Below are 14,591 nucleotides of genomic sequence, written 5' to 3'. Positions count from 1 at the left end.
AGAGGTGTGGTCTCAGTTTCTGCCTCTCGCAGAATTTGCTCTTAACAATCATACATCCTCCTCTGCTGGGTGTTCTCCTTTTTTTTTGTTGTACTGGGAGACATCCGTCTTTTGGTTCATTCTCCAAATTAGGGTCGGCGGTGCCGGAGGAGGAGAATTTTTCCGGTGATTTGGAGAGAGTTTGAACTAATGTACGTTGCAACCTTCAAGAGGCTAACAAGAAGTCCAAGAAGTATTTTGACAGGAAACATAAAGAGGTTTTGTTTACTGTGGGTGACGTGGTTTGGTTGTCCTCAAAGAACCTGCGGTTGAGGATTCCCTCTAAAAAACTGGGTCCTAACTTTGTGGGTCCATTTAAAGTGCTTCAGGTTGTTAACCTGTCTGCTGTTAGGTTGGATGTCCCTACTTCCTGGAAGATTAACCCCTTTACAACCCAAGGTGTTTTGCACGTTAATGACCAGGCCAATTTTTAAAATTCTGACCACTGTCAATTTATGAGGTAATTACTCTGGAACACTTCAAGGGATCCCCCTGATTCTGAGAATGTTTTTTTGTGACATATTGTACTTCATGATTTTGGTAAAATTTCTTTGATATCACTTGCGTTTATTTGTGAAAAAAACGGAAATTTGGCAAAAATTTTGAAAATTTAGCAATTTTCAAAATTTGAATTTTTATCCCCTTAAATCAGAGAGATATGTCTCACAAAATAGTTAATAAACAACATTTTCCACATGTCTACTTTGCATCAGCACAATTTTGGAACCAAATTTTTTTTTATTAGGGAGCTATAAGGGTTAAAAGTTGACCAGCGATTTCTCATTTTTCCAACAAAATTTACAAAATCATTTTTTTTGGGACCACATCATATTTGAAGTCACTTTGAGGGGTCTTTATGACAAAAAATATCCAAAAGTGACACCATTCTAAAAACTGCACCCCTCAAGGTGCTCAAAACCACATTCAAGAACTTTATTAACCATTCAGGTGCTTCACAGGAATTTTTGGAATGTGGAAGAAAGAAATTAACATTTAACTTTTTTCACAAAAATGTTACTTTAGACCCAAGTTTTTTTTATTTTCACAGGGATAACAGGAAAAATTTGACACCAAAATTTGTTGTACAATTTCCCCTGGGCACGCAGATACCCCATATGTGGGAAAAAAACACTGTTTGGGCGCACGGCAGGGTTCGGAATGAAAGGAGCGCCATTTGACTTTTTGAATGTAAAATTTGCTTGAATAATTAGCGGACGCCATGTTGCATTTGGGGAGCCCCTGATGTGCCTAAACAGTGGAAACCCCCCACAAGTGACACCATTTTGGAAACTAGACCCCTCAGGGAACTTATCTAGATGAGTGGTGAGCACCTTGAACCCCCAGGTGCTTCACAGAAGTTTATAACATTGAGCCGCAAAAATAAAATTGTCACATTTTTCCCACAAAAATGTTTTTCAGCCCCCACTTTTGCATTTTCATAAGGGTAACAGATGAAATTGCACTATGCAGTTTCTTGTGCAATTTCTCCTGAGTTAGCAAATACCCCATATGTGGGGGAAAACCACTGTTTGGGCGCACAGCAGGGTTCGGAAGGGAAGGAGCGCCATTTGACTTTTTGATTGTAAAATTTGCTTAAAGAATTAGCGGACGCCATTTTGTGTTTGGAGAGCCCCTGATGTATCTAAACAGTGGAAACCACCCACAAGTGACACCATTTTGGAAGCTAGACCCCTCAGGGAACTTATCTAGATGTGTGGTGAGCACCTTGAACCCCCAGGTGCTTCACAGAAGTTTTTAACATTGAGCCGTAAAAATAAAATTTTCACATTTTTCCCACAAAAATGTTTTTCAGCCCCCACTTTTGCATTTTTATAAGGGTAACAGAAGAAATTGCACTATGCAGTTTGTTGTAAAATTTCTCCTGAGTTTGCAGATACCCCATATGTTAAAATTAATAAGGTAGCTTTATTCTTCGGGTCAGTACGTTTACAGCGGTACCACATTTATATAGTTTTTCTATGTTTTGGCACTTTTACACAATAAAAGTTATTTTATAGAAAAAATTATTTTTTTGCATCGATTTATTCTTAGAGCTATAACTTTTTTATTTTTCGGCTGATGGAGCAGTATCACAGCTTATTTTTTGCGGGACGAGATGACATTTTCAGAAGTACCATTTTTATTTATATTCGTCTTTTTGATCGCGTGTCATTCGATTTTTTGTTTGGCGGTATGATGATTAAGCATTGTTTTTTTCTTCGTTTTTTAGTTATTTTTTTACCGTGTTCACTGAAGGGGTTAACTAGTGGGACAATTTTATAGGTCAGGTCGTTCCGGACGCGGCAATACCAAATATGTGTATTTTTATTGTTTGTTTGTTTTTTTTTCATAATAATATTTATTGATGGGTACATTATATTTTTATTTTTGGTGGATTGTTTTTTTACATTTTTTTTTATATTTTTGCAATTTTTATTTTTTTATTTTTTTTCACTTTCTGACAGTTTTTTTATTTGTATACTTTGTCCCACTATGGGACTTTCACTTTTTTTATTCTGATCGCCTGCATAGCATAGAGATAGAGCACCATCCCTGTGCCATGCAGGCTGTCAGTGCTGCCGAGTGAGAAGATAGTTTGGTCATGTACTGCGCATGACCAAAAAATCTTTCTGCTGTCTGGTGACCCGGATGTTGTCATGACGACATCGGGTCGTCATGGCAACATCCGGGAAGCCGCGGCAGACAGCGCTGGAGGCCGGAAGAGGAGGTGAGTATACTGATCAACTCCCCTTAGTCACCGCAATGCTGCGATCGACATCAATCACAGCATTGTGGGGGTTAATGTGCCGGGAGCGGTGCGGGACCGCTCCCTGCACATAGTACCGGGTGTCAGCTGTGACAATCAGCTGACACCCGGCGGCGATCTCGCCCACACAGCCTGTGTGCACGCTCGATCGCGATGACGTACTAATACGGGTCAGGCTCTTAAAGTCCAGGGCACAGACGCGTATTAGTACGTCTTGGGCTTTAAAGGGGTTAATCCTGTGTTTCATGTTTCCTTGTTGAAAAAGGCTGATGTATCTGATAGGGACGCCACTGTCACAGTTCCTCCTGTGATGTAAGACGGCGAATATGAAATTTCTCGTATCTTGAATTCTAGATGGCATAGAGGGAGATTACAGTATCTTGTCTCCTGGAAGGGTTTTGGTCCCAAAGACAACTCCTGGGTAAGGACAGATGATGTCTCTGCTCCTAGGCTTGTTAAAGCTTTCCACAGGAGGTTTCCGGATAGGCCTGGGCCTGGAGGATCCGGAGGATCCTCATAAAAGAGGGGGTACTGTTAGAACCCTCCTGTTTGTTTTTTCCATCTTGTGTTTTGCGGTCACGTGACCATCTGCCTTTATATTCCAGCTCCGCCCTTCTGACTGTGCTGGACTTCAGTGTTTGACTGTTTCTCTAGCCTGGTGCTTCGGTGCCTTTCTCTGTCAGTTCGCTTGGTCCTCCTGGGACCTCTAGTACATTTTGTCAGTTTGTCTTTTTGTGTTCTGCAACTACTTCTCTGTTTAGGAGGTGTCCCATTTTTGTCCCAGTCCTTAGTTTCTTTTAGGGACCGTTCCCTTAATGCTATAGGTCTTCGTTAGATTAGCCGAGGACTAACACGGGTCTGTTCGCTAGGAACAGGCAGCCCGCTACATCATAGGGATTCAGCTTAGTTTTACTGTAGGGACAGCTTTCCCCTATCTTTCCTTAGTTCATGTTGCAGATCATAACAGAGAGAGAATATTTTCTGCCTCTAAAGTTCGGGTCTCGATTCTTTTTAATGGCATTCAGGTTGTGGTTGAAGCTCGAGTAACGTTCTAGTATCAGAACCGAACTTTGGAATCAAGTTTGGGTAGGTTACCAGAACCCGAACTTCCATGGATCCACTCATCCCTACTCTCAATAAAACAAGCTCTCATATGACTATGTAAATAAAAAAGTTATGGCACAAAAGTGAAAATACGCCTTGCTCAGGAAGGGATAAAACAGTAAAAGTGGAATATCTGCTAACTTGATGTTCATCAAGTTTCATATTATAGGATAATATTTACTCCACTAAATCTATCGGCTCCATAATTTAGTCAATGTCTAATATGTTGGAAATTCAGCACTATAAGAGTAAAAAAATTGATGTAATGAGTTGGCAAGCTTGCAACATACTGATTTTCTACAAGCATCAGCAATCTAGTGAAATTTTAAACGTATGCATTTTAACTACCATACATTTTGTCATATTCCTGGGACAGTATGGCTTCCGACTAAGTTTAATTGCATTGCAAAATGTTAGTGTTTGAATCAAAGAAATAAACAAATATAAAAAGTCCTGCAATTCTTCTCTATTTCTCATTTGGAAAGTGTTTCATTAGTTTGAAGTGAGCAGCGAGCCAATAATAATGCATATTATTCTGCAGGCACGCTATGTCGCTGTCCCAGTCATATAGGAAAGGTTGCTGTAAAGCATATTTATGGACAATCCCATTCTGTATGCTGTCAAGTCAAATCTATTATCTTTACTTATGGACATTTTATACCTAAAGGTAGCTCTCAACAATTACAAGCTCAATGCAGATTTTGACTATAAATCCCCTTTAAGGAAGCACATTTCTGATCCCTTCTCATTCCCATTTATTTATATTGCAAATGGGAAATTATAAAATCAACCTTGAAAAGGTACAAGGTGATGCAGTGAACAAGTTCTTCACGCTGAGTCGGTTTATCAAACAGGCTCTTGATTAGTTTTCCTCATTTGGTCGATACTTCGGGGGAAGAAAAGAAACATAAACAGGTAGAAATGCGCAATTCTAAAGGTAGTACAAGAAAGCAATTGAGAAAAGATTAAGAAAAAACTCATATACTAATAGAAATCCTAATAAATTTAACATAAGTTATAATGTCTGGCACTGTAAGCTGAATAACTGTTCCATAAAATCAATATTTTTTATTGCAGCAGTGGATTATGGAGCTGCCTATGAAGGCCGCGTGGAGTCCCCTGTGGCTCTGAACTGTAAAGCTGTAAGGACTCATGGTGCATCTATATGGTACTACTAGGGGACAAGATCTCCATCGAGATTAGAACATGACAAGTTTTTATTCTGATGGGTTGATATTAGAAACAGGATAAAGCAATATAAGAAATTGGAAAGTACACAAATGTACAGTTGGGTCCTGAAGAAATCTGGGGGTGCCTTAATACAGCTACAGAAGGAAAAAATTGTAGCAAAATATCTGATAAATGACATTTCATGGAATATGTTATTGTTCCTCTTTGTGAAAACCTCTTAAACCCGTTTCACATGTGTTACACATGGACCACACTCAAGTTGCAATACCCAGCCTGACCACCAGGTCCAGTCCTGAAATAACTGAATGATATATGACTATGGGGCAATTATTTCAAGTCCAGCGACAAAGCAGTCAGTTTGGTAAAAGTGATCCAAGCAGGGTCTGTTTTTCATGAACATGTGCAATTGGTTTTAGTTTGCGAAACAAATTGATAATCAGTATCTACAGTGCTTTATGATAGAACTAGGTAATGTAAAAACAGACCATGAAGCTTTGTGCAGAGCATCTTAGGGGGATGGTGCAATATTTGTCATGTCCTACTGAATTTAAGACAGGAGGTTGAACAAATGCTGGACCCTCATTCCTCTATTGTCAGATGGGAAGGGGGTTCGGTGGAGTAACCCAGAATAGAAAACAAATACCTCTTGCATCTCTGCTACTGATAAGGGATAGGTCGACCTGTGGATGTTTTGGTCTGCCTGGTTCAGCCGAACTTTAGAAAAAAAGTTTGGTTTGGGTATCAGAACGGTATCGAAACTTGAACCCGAACCCAGACCCCATTCAAATGAATTGGGGCCCCAACTTGTGGCGGTTCCCACACTGTCATTTGTGTGACAGCAAGGGAGGCACCAGCTCTGATTGGTGGTAACCTTACATGTAGCTGCTGGTCAGAGTGCTACGATTCTGACGCTGTCACACAGATGACAGCTTGTGAGTCAGCAGCTGTGACCGGCAGTGTAAAGGTTACCCACGGTCAGGCGTGGCACTCTCATCAGTGTATGCCTGGTCTTGCTGATAGCAGCGAGAGCAGGAGTATGCTGATGAGAGTATTCACCAGCTGGTGACTGTGCATAGTAATAAATATGTCAGTGAGATAATTAGTGCAGTGCTTGTGTAGCTTACTGTACATGTAATTAACTAATAATTTTTTTTAAAAGATAATGGTGCTTATTTTTACTAACCAGCTGAGGGAAAGCGGACAGCTGAGGGCTGATGTTAATAATCTAAGAAGGGGCCAATATCTAAAAATGTTTCCAGCTTATTAATATCAGCTCACAGTTGTCTGCACAGCCTTTACTGGTTATTAAAGTGGGGGGACCACCAAGAAAATGATGTGGAGTCACCCCTATATTTAGTAACTAACAAAGACTAAAAAGATAGATGCAAGCTGATATTAATAGGCTGGGAAGGGGCCATGGATATTGGCTCTTTCCCTGACTAAAAACACCAGCCCTCAGCCATCCCAGAAATGGCGCATCCATTAGATGCGCCAATTCTGGCCCTTAGCCTTGGCTCTTTCCACTTGACCTGGTGTGTTGGCAAGTGGGGTAATAATTTTGGGGTTGATGTCAGCTTTGTAATGTCACCTGACATCAAGCCCAGGGGTTAGTAATAGAGAGGTGTCTATAAGATACCCCCATTACTAACCCCAGAATCAAAAGTAAGACAGGCAGTCACTCACAGAAAAAAAGTCTTTTAATTGAAATAAACACTTTCCGACCCTCTTTTGCCCATTTATTAATGTAAAACTAAAAATTAAAACTCAAAGTTGTACTCACCTGTCCCCTGATAATTCATAAATCTGATGTCCCTTGATGATCCCCAATTCCGCTACATCTGGTAGCATTGCTGAGCAGTAACATCAGTAATGTTACTGCTGAGCAGGGCAGCCAGCTCTATGGAGCTGGCTGTCTTGCTGAGTGGTACCATTGCTGATGTCACTGCTTAGCAATGCAACCAGATATAACAGAGTTGGGGATCGTCATGGGACATCAGCATTATGGATTATGAGCGGACAGGTGAGTATAACTTTATGTTTACATAAATAAATGTATAAAAGAAGGTCAGGGAGTGTTTATTTCAATTAAAGGACTTTTTTGTATGTTTTGTTCAATTAAAGGACTTTTTTCCTGTGTATCTTTATTAATTTTCACTACGGGATTAGTAATGGGGGCATCTGATAGATGCCTCTCCATTACTAACCCCTGCCTGTGCTAGATGTCAGCTGACATTACAAAGCTTATATCAACCCCAAAACTATTACCCCACTTGTCAACGCACATGGGCAAGTAGGAAGAGCCTGTCAAAGTGCCAGAATTGGTGCATCTAATGGATGCGCCTTTTCTGGGGCATCTGCAGACTGCTACTTTTAAGCTGATGAGGGCCAATATCCATGGCCTCTTCCCAGCTTAAGAGTACCAGCCCCCAGCTGTCTGCTTTGCTTGGCTGGTTATTAAAAATGGGGGGACCCCACATCATTTTTTTAAATTATTTAAATAATTTAAAACAACAGCGTGAGGACCCCTCTGTTTTTGATACAAATCCAAGATAAAGCTGACAGCTGAGGGCTGCAGCCAGCATCTGTTGGCTTTACCTGCACTGTTTATCAAAAAAAGAGGAGACTCCTCATCTTTTTTTTTTTTTCTAGACAGTGTGTCGGCCAATCATAGCTATGCCAATGCTTGACATTGCTGTGATGGGGCCGGAAGTACCACACAGGAAAAGCTTGTTGATTGACTGTGCTACAGCCTTTCAACAAGCTTGGTTCGGGCTGCCAAACCCAAACAATAACACAGACTTCCGGGAGAAGTCTGTTTTCAGGGTCCATGCATGGACACTAGGTGTCCGGTAAGGATCCTGAACTTTACCGTTCGGGTTCACCCGTCTCTATTTCTGATCCGTAGCAAGGATGGCAGAACTCAGTCAACTTTGTTTCCATGAAAGTTATGATGTTATGTGTAATCTTTTTGGCTTTAATTTTGTATATTCATACTCTGTTCCAATATGATCTTTTTTCCTTCAAAAGCCAATCCTAAATACTAATATTTTCAAAGTGAAATGTCCACTATTGACAAAAATTACATCTGCAAAAATGAAATATATCATAAGCTTATAAGAAATTTCATACAATTCAAGGTCACCAAAAAATCAGGATCAGAAACTACAGTAGAAGGTTTGAGACAAAGGCTGAAAAGTGAAAGAACTCTCTGCCTAGCATTATGCAGTCTCTGCCCAGAGGACTTTTCAAAGACATTGGCACCAATTCATTTCCATCTTTTAACTAGGTGAAGTGTAATTAACCTTTATAGCTCTGAGCTTCCAATACAAGTGCTGTAAAGCCATTTTGTCTAATATGTGCAGATTATCATTAAGAAAGTGCTTTATAGAGAACTGCAAAGCTCAGTGAGGCAAGTGTTCAAGAATCCTGATTTTGATCCAACCTTGTCAGAATGTGAAGCCAAGAGACCTGGAAACCCCCTTCTGATGTAATATCTGTACTTGCATTGAGCAACATATCCGTTGTAGATTGCACAGCAGGCTGTCTGATCCTCTGTTACATTGACTAATGAAATGGCTGGATGCATCATTCATATTAGTTCAATACATTATTCTCTACATTATCTCTAGTGTCTTAGATACTGGGTATGGAAATGAGCAAGTCTCTAGATTAGTGATTCCCACTCTTTCTACCATGTAGAGAATTCCTTAACAATGAATCCTCTCTTGGGGATTGCCTTCCCCCATTCTTATCTTTAGGAAGCATATAAAGAAGGAAGAAGGAGGGGTGGATTTGAACAAATCTTTCTTGCCAAGCACTACTTTCTTGCTGAATTGTGAATTAGGGATTCTGATTATTTGCTTTGTCTATCTGACCGATCAATAAGCAGAGGTTCAGTGACCAATCAGGGCCTTCAGTGCTTTATTTAACTCCCCACAGTTTACACTGTGGAAGTTTTTGTATTCCATTAATATTCTTGTACATTTGACCATTCTTTTTGATTACCCCATGGACACCTACTTTGGTTTAAGTTATGATCACCCGATTATTCTTTCCCTGTTATTTTTACCATCTTTTCTGAACTCTGACCTGGCTCACTATCACTGATTATGTATTTGCAACTCATCCTGTCATTGTCATCGTTCTTCATGTTCTGACCCTGGCTTTTTTTCATAAGCTTGCTCCACCTGTTTGCAGCTACTCTGCGGATACAACCTGGGTGCCACTGCAGAGAAGGTTAGAGAACTGAAAAGCAGTTAAAGAATGAAAACCACAGAAGCCCTAAAGGTGCGTTAAAACTGGACAATTAACTTGGATGAGTATTCCAGGAATGCTGGTTTCAAGAAAATCTTGTACACTAAAAGGATGCCAATCACCCGTCGAATGAGTAAAACACTCATTCCTTGGCTGAAATTATTTTTTCGTTTGCACAAAAAAATCTATGCTGTCGGTAGCACAGTTACCTGTGTAAACAGGACCTGCACTGGCAAGAACAGCAACAGCTTGTGCCAACTAAGCGATTTATTACTGATGCTTCAGTTTTCATCTGAATTGGGGCCGACCTGTGTAAACAGGCTTTAAAAGACCATCGAGCTGGTCAACGGTCAATTAAGGCTGCACATTGCACCAAGTAAAAGGACCCTGGTAAACAGACTGACCAGCATCATGACTATGAAAGCCATTGGAGCTGATGGATTTTTCCAGTATCATACTCAATGTTTTCTAAAAAATAATTAGAACATTTTCAGAAGTATAAATTGAAAATCTATGGTCCCAATCAAAATCTATTAAATGGCCACCTAGCTGTAGCACGCAAGCTAAAGGACTGGCTTACTTCTAGAGTTAGGAGAGATTACTTTCCTTAGTTTTCAGACCCAGTTTCCCAAAGAGATGATGTAAAGAGTATGCCATTTACATTATCAGTCAGAGAAGAACAGCTAAGAAATTATGTTCTTTCACAGATCCTATAAAATACTTTTATTTACTGGTCAAATAGTAACAGTAGAAATTACTAATAATTACACAAACCGATAATGTACAATGTTGTTGAGTTCAGACACATACCACAATGAATTTTACATATTCTGTGCATATGCAAAAACTATTTGGTTTTTAAAAGTTACAGTATGTGGTTGCCATGGGAAAATCTGATTCTAAAGTAGCAATCATCATGTTCTATCAGCACACCCGCTGCTTAATCTATTTGCTGTTGCTTATTTACAGATCAGAGCAATGTACTTACGTTTTGCACCAATAACCTCTTTCAGAAGAGTGTATGTTTGTCCCGGAGTTGGGATTTTCCATTTGTCTGGTAGGCAAAGGATGGCTAAAGTAATATTACAGAAATCTGTACAAGATTGTTCGTGTTGTTGTTCAGGCAAGTGCTCTTACTCAGGGATTAGTGAATGTATGATTTCCTGCAGAGGTCAGGAGATATTTGTTAATCTGATATATTAATGCGAATGTTGTTAATAAAAAGATGTTGTTTGCACATTCAACAAATGTTCAGATAAGATTTCTGCACCAGGTAAATATGTATAATTTCCATATAATATGTGCAATGTTTCATTGCATACAGATGTAGCAAGCACATAAACATTATGGCACTGTGCACTACAGCGATAGTGTTGGTCACCTACATTATTTGGGTAGTTAACCTTTCATAGACATACTATGTGCAGAGCAAATAGCTTAGAGTGCCAGACTGTAAAAAATTATGGAGAACAGAGCAACCATTGTGAACCCCGTGTCCACAAATAATTAATGTAACTGAGGTTGATATTTTGTATATGGTGGTCTCTATAAGGGGGCAGTTCATGGCCGAGCAAATATTCCTGACTGTATTTGGTACACTAATAAAAATGAATGGAAAGAGCTGGCACATGCGCAGCCACCTCTCTACTTATTGGTGGCTGGACATGGATGGAGCAGGAGATTGAGGGACCACCATTCTGGAGATAATTGTGAGTGTTAAAGTAAACTCAAGAAGGGCTCAATAGAAGTCTTTGTTCTTGATTCACCAAAGTATAAATGCCTAAAAGGTGTTGCAAAATCTTTGAAAAGTTGCTAAATTTTGGTGCAGCTCATAGTTGCGCCTCAATTTTTTTAGCATTTTCACAACAGTGTCAGCTTTGTCAAAATGGTTGGAGCTGGGGCAGGATGGGGGCTCTGCAGGGACATGATGCCACAGCTTGTCTAATTCATGGAGAGCTGTGGAGTCTCTGACTTGAGTTAGATTTCTGGCGAGGCACACTGAGGAGCACACCACTCTGCAGACACCTCTTCATGAATCAGTTGTCTGTGACTCCAGCATGCCCTCTCATCAAGACCGATTAGAAAATTGCTGGCCCTGATGAATTAGGGCCTATAAGTCTACAAGTTTTAGCACAGGTCAAAAATTACAAAACAATATAAGGTAATTTAATTTGGTAAGTTTAAACAAAAATATATATATATTGTGGAGCAAGTCTTCTTTATAGGACCTTGTCCTTATATAATCTGATACATTGTGAATCTTTGTAGATATACTTTATCATAGTAGACCTTACCACTGTACATTTACCGAGTGTTCCTTGTCTTGATGACAGCAATGCTTTAAAGGCTGAATTTATATGTAAAATTACAGTACTTGGGGTTAAATTCTTTGTCATATAACACATAATTTAAGTAATAAAGAAAACCTTGTACTACCGCTTTCTTGTTTTTCCTCTTAAAAACATTTGCAACTATTTTCTTGGCAGTGTGTACTAAAATAAAATAATGGTGATGGCAGTAAACTCCTCTGCCTTCTAACATATCGCTTCCCCTTGTCCCCTACCAGATTATCTACACACTTCATGAAAATAGACATTTGTTCTCTTAAATGTTTACCTTCCTTCTGGAGCGATATTGTGCGGTAGCTGTAATTTGTAACATTAGAAACGATTAAAGTACATTACTGGAATTGTAGCTATTGGAACACAGTTACATAAGGAACACTGACAGAGGGAAAATCTACAGAGCTTTCTTCTTTGTGGTAACTGATTTCAAGGTGAAATAAATGTGTTTCTGTAAATTTCCTATCTTTACTACTACCAATTCACTTGTCCACTGTATTCTTCAGAATTGTGTGCATTGTAAATATAAGTCTAAAAGGAAAACTGTCAGAAGATACTGTCCCAACCATGAGCGGAAGAAAATACTGACAGGCTCCCTTATTACAAACAACTATGTTGTTTCAGAAAAAAATAGTTTGAAACACAAGCCATGGAGAAGAGACCAGGCACGAGAGAAGAGCCCTCTGAGAAGTTCCCTCCAGCTTTTACCTGCCCAGCTCAGCTTTGTTGATGGTTCTTTCCTATAGGGCTTGGTTCATTATTCCTTTTTGTCTTTTTTTGTAGCAAAAGTTTGGATTTTAGGCTTTTCTATTTTCATGACAAATTCATTATTGCTTTTGTTCCATGTTTACGCTAGTTGTTTTTAGTCCTTTTATTTTTATTGTTTTGCTTGATAATATTGCTTGTTGACAATATGGCTGTGTTTTTTCATTATACCGATGTTATCAACTAATCCATAATTTGCGACTTTTGAAAATGTTTTTCAGTGGTACTCCAGTAATAAACTAGTGAGGTATGAATTCTGCATAATTGTTTTTGTGTAGTTGAAGACTAATGTGTGATATTTTAAAGTTTTTTGGAAGGATTTTACTCTAAAAAAAAGTGCAAAAAAACATTGTGCTCCATTTTGGTAAATTTGGCGCAAAGTCCACCAGAAAAAAAACAGAATGGGGTAATTCATCAAGACTGGCATTTTGTTTGTAAGTCCTGATACATAGTCTGCTGAAGTAAGAAGTGCCAAATTCATTAAAGGAAACCTGTCTGATGATTCATAAGATGAGGTACGGCACTCCTTAATTTAGGTGCACGGATAGGGTCCCAGTCCTTATAACATAATTAAATGGTATCCGACACTCAACTTGAGATATTTTATTGTGATCAAAAAGAATTGTGTATAAAAAAAATAACGTTTTGGTCTTAATGACCTTCTTCAGAATAAACACTAGAGATACAAATCAATTCATTTATATACAAATAGAGAGACAATACTCCGGCTTATTGAAATTCAGACAGACACTGCAGACTGCAGACAAACAGACATGACATTTTACACATGCACTCCTACTCTGTACCTGGGACCACTGTGGATGCATTCGCAGTAAAAATCCCTATATGCGATACAGGCTGTCACAGCGCAACCATACTCAACATTACCGTTGAACCCAGGAAAATAGGGGCTACTGTCTGAATTCCAATAAGCCGGAGTATTGTCTCTCTATTTGTATATAAATGAATTGATTTGTATCTCTAGTGTATATTCTGAAGAAGGTCAGAAGACCGAAACGTTAATTTTTGTATACACAATTCTTTTTGATCACAATAAAATATCTCAAGTTGAGTGCCGGATTCCATTTAATTATGTCTGATGATTCATGCTGCCCAAACTGTGGGCAGCATTAATCACAGCCTGGCTGCATGATTAGAGCCATGTATTATTTTTGCATATACACTGCTCAAAAAAATAAAGGAAACACTTAAATAACAGAATATAACTCCAAGTAAATCAAACTTCTGTGAAATCAAACTGTCCACTTAGGAAGCAACACTGATTGACAATCAATTTCACATGCTGTTGTGCAAATGGAATAGACAATAGATGGAAATTATTGGCAATTATCAAGACACCCTCAATAAAGGAGTGGCTCTGAAGGTGGGGACCACAGACCACATCTCAATTACCAATGCTTTCTGGCTGATGTTTTGGTCACTTTTGAAAGTTGGCTGTGCTTTCATACTCGTCGTAGCATGAGACGGACTCTACAATGCACAGAAGTTGCTCAGGTAGTGCAGTTCATCCAGAATGGCACATCAGTGCGAGCTGTGGTAAGAAGGTTTGCTGTGTCTGTCAGCGTAGTGTCCAGAGGCTGGAGGCGCTACCAAGAGACAGGCCAGTACACCAGGAGATGTGGAGGGGACTGTAGGAGGGCAACAACCCAGCAGCAGGACCACTACCTCCGCCTTTGTGCAAGGAGGAACAGGAGGAGCACTGCCAGAGCCCTGCAAAATGACCTCCAGAAGGCCACAAATGTGCATATGTCTTCACAAATGGTTTGAAACTGACTCCATGAGGGTGGTATGAGGACCCAACATCCACAGATGGGGGTTGTGCTCAAAGCCACACACAGTGCAGGACGCTTGGCATTTGCGACAGAACACCAGGATTGGCAAACTCGCCACTGGCGCCTTGTGCTCGTCACAGCTGAAAGCAGGTTCACACTGAGCACATGTGAAAGACGTGATAAAGTCTGGAGAAGCTGTGGAGAGCGATCTGCTGCCTGCAACATCCTTCAGCATGACCGGTTTGGCAGTGGGTCAGTAATGGTGTGGGGTGGCATTTCTTTGGAGGGCCGCACAGCCCTCCATGTGCTCGCCAGAGGTAGCCTGACTGCCATTTG

At 39.8% G+C, this 14,591-nt stretch overlaps 1 protein-coding gene and 1 long non-coding RNA gene across 3 annotated transcripts in view; one reads left to right on the top strand and one right to left on the bottom strand.

The window, feature by feature from the left end:
• Window positions 1–10,523, bottom strand: part of LOC141271338 (uncharacterized) — a 92,444-nt gene extending 81,921 nt beyond the window's left edge. The window contains exon 1 of the long non-coding RNA XR_012321900.1: window positions 10,344–10,523. This is a non-coding gene — a long non-coding RNA (uncharacterized lncRNA). The remainder of the gene's footprint in view (window positions 1–10,343) is intronic.
• Window positions 1–14,591, top strand: part of GRID1 (glutamate ionotropic receptor delta type subunit 1) — a 1,896,881-nt gene that overhangs the window by 121,934 nt on the left and 1,760,356 nt on the right. The gene's annotated exons all lie outside the window — the stretch shown is intronic.

The sequence above is a fragment of the Phyllobates terribilis genome, unplaced genomic scaffold, assembly GCF_046119375.1.
Source record: "Phyllobates terribilis strain yellow unplaced genomic scaffold, ASM4611937v1 Scaffold_5__5_contigs__length_657084704, whole genome shotgun sequence".
Lineage (NCBI taxonomy): Eukaryota > Metazoa > Chordata > Amphibia > Anura > Dendrobatidae > Phyllobates > Phyllobates terribilis.
The sequence above is the reverse complement of the archived record's forward strand: the minus strand, read 5'-3'. Positions and strand labels throughout refer to the sequence as shown.